Source organism: Schistocerca americana, unplaced genomic scaffold, assembly GCF_021461395.2.
Source record: "Schistocerca americana isolate TAMUIC-IGC-003095 unplaced genomic scaffold, iqSchAmer2.1 HiC_scaffold_720, whole genome shotgun sequence".
In the NCBI taxonomy this organism is placed as follows: domain Eukaryota; kingdom Metazoa; phylum Arthropoda; class Insecta; order Orthoptera; family Acrididae; genus Schistocerca; species Schistocerca americana.
The window spans coordinates 47,501-50,000 of record NW_025726479.1 but is presented as its reverse complement, the minus strand read 5'-3'; the positions used below and the strand labels follow the sequence as shown (position 1 = coordinate 50,000).

Sequence of the window (2,500 nt, the reverse complement as noted above, 5' to 3'; positions counted from 1 at the left end):
TGGTACAGGCCAGGCAGAAGTACGGTGGTGAGGGCGTGGAGGCGCTGTTGCGGCTTGAGCGGAGCTCGGGAGATGACGTCCAGCTGCTCCACCAGGTGGCGTCGTGGGTTGAAAACGCAGCGACCAGCGGTGGAGAATTGCAGTCCCAGGTACCGGAAGGTTTCACCCACACGTAGGGCGGGCACGGTGGCGTTGCCCGCTTTGAAGGTAACGTCGGCGTCGACCTTCACCTTCTTGTCGCGCCCAGACGCGACTAAGGCGAGGGTGAAACACTTCCGGGCGTTGATCTGCAGCCCCAGATGGGCGAGGGCTGCGACGGCTGCGTCGATGAGGGACTGCAAGAGAGTCATAGTTACTCCCGCCGTTTACCCGCGCTTGCTTGAATTTCTTCACGTTGACATTCAGAGCACTGGGCAGAAATCACATTGCGTCAACACCCGCTAGGGCCATCGCAATGCTTTGTTTTAATTAGACAGTCGGATTCCCCCAGTCCGTGCCAGTTCTGAGTTGATCGTTGAATGGCGGCCGAAGAGAATCCGCGCACCCGCGCGCCCCCGGAGGAGCACGCTAAGGCGGACGCGGCCTCGCAGCAAGGAAGATCCGTGGGAGGCCAAGGCACGGGACCGAGCTCGGATCCTGCACGCAGGTTGAAGCACCGGGGCGCGAACGCCGCGCAGGCGCGCGCATCCTGCACCGCCGGCCAGCACGAGGCCAACCAACGGCGAGAGCAGACCACGCCCGCGCTAAACGCCCGCACTTACCGGCACCCCTACGGCACTCACCTCGCCCAGGCCCGGCACGTTAGCGCTGACCCACTTCCCGACCAAGCCCGACACGCCCCGATCCTCAGAGCCAATCCTTATCCCGAAGTTACGGATCCAATTTGCCGACTTCCCTTACCTACATTATTCTATCGACTAGAGGCTCTTCACCTTGGAGACCTGCTGCGGATATGGGTACGAACCGGCGCGACACCTCCACGTGGCCCTCTCCCGGATTTTCAAGGTCCGAGGGGAAGATCGGGACACCGCCGCAACTGCGGTGCTCTTCGCGTTCCAAACCCTATCTCCCTGCTAGAGGATTCCAGGGAACTCGAACGCTCATGCAGAAAAGAAAACTCTTCCCCGATCTCCCGACGGCGTCTCCGGGTCCTTTTGGGTTACCCCGACGAGCATCTCTAAAAGAGGGGCCCGACTTGTATCGGTTCCGCTGCCGGGTTCCGGAATAGGAACCGGATTCCCTTTCGCCCAACGGGGGCCAGCACAAAGTGCATCATGCTATGACGGCCCCCATCAACATCGGATTTCTCCTAGGGCTTAGGATCGACTGACTCGTGTGCAACGGCTGTTCACACGAAACCCTTCTCCGCGTCAGCCCTCCAGGGCCTCGCTGGAGTATTTGCTACTACCACCAAGATCTGCACCGACGGCGGCTCCAGGCAGGCTCACGCCCAGACCCTTCTGCGCCCACCGCCGCGACCCTCCTACTCGTCAGGGCTTCGCGGCCGGCCGCAAGGACCGGCCATGACTGCCAGACTGACGGCCGAGTATAGGCACGACGCTTCAGCGCCATCCATTTTCAGGGCTAGTTGCTTCGGCAGGTGAGTTGTTACACACTCCTTAGCGGATTCCGACTTCCATGGCCACCGTCCTGCTGTCTTAAGCAACCAACGCCTTTCATGGTTTCCCATGAGCGTCGATTCGGGCGCCTTAACTCGGCGTTTGGTTCATCCCACAGCGCCAGTTCTGCTTACCAAAAGTGGCCCACTTGGCACTCCGATCCGAGTCGTTTGCTCGCGGCTTCAGCATATCAAGCAAGCCGGAGATCTCACCCATTTAAAGTTTGAGAATAGGTTGAGGTCGTTTCGGCCCCAAGGCCTCTAATCATTCGCTTTACCGGATGAGACTCGTACGAGCACCAGCTATCCTGAGGGAAACTTCGGAGGGAACCAGCTACTAGATGGTTCGATTAGTCTTTCGCCCCTATACCCAGCTCCGACGATCGATTTGCACGTCAGAATCGCTACGGACCTCCATCAGGGTTTCCCCTGACTTCGTCCTGGCCATGCATAGTTCACCATCTTTCGGGTCCCAACGTGTACGCTCTAGGTGCGCCTCACCTCGCAATGAGGACGAGACGCCCCGGGAGTGCGGAGGCCGCCGCCCCGTGAAGGGCGGGGAAGCCCCATCCTCCCTCGGCCCGCGCAAGGCGAGACCTTCACTTTCATTACGCCTTTAGGTTTCGTACAGCCCAATGACTCGCGCACATGTTAGACTCCTTGGTCCGTGTTTCAAGACGGGTCGTGAAATTGTCCAAAGCTGAAGCGCCGCTGACGGGAGCGATTATTCCGCCCGAGAGCATCCCGAGCCAACAGCGGCGCGGGTCCGGGGCCGGGCCAGGTAGGTCCGTCATCCGGGAAGAACCGCGCGCGCTTGCCGGGAGCCCGAGCGCCCAAAGGGGCGAATCGACTCCTCCAGATATACCGCCGGGCAGCCAGCCA

General features: G+C 60.6%; 1 pseudogene; it reads right to left on the bottom strand.

Moving 5' to 3' along the window:
• LOC124589671 overlaps positions 1 to 2,500 on the bottom strand; it is a 5,899-nt pseudogene that overhangs the window by 2,679 nt on the left and 720 nt on the right.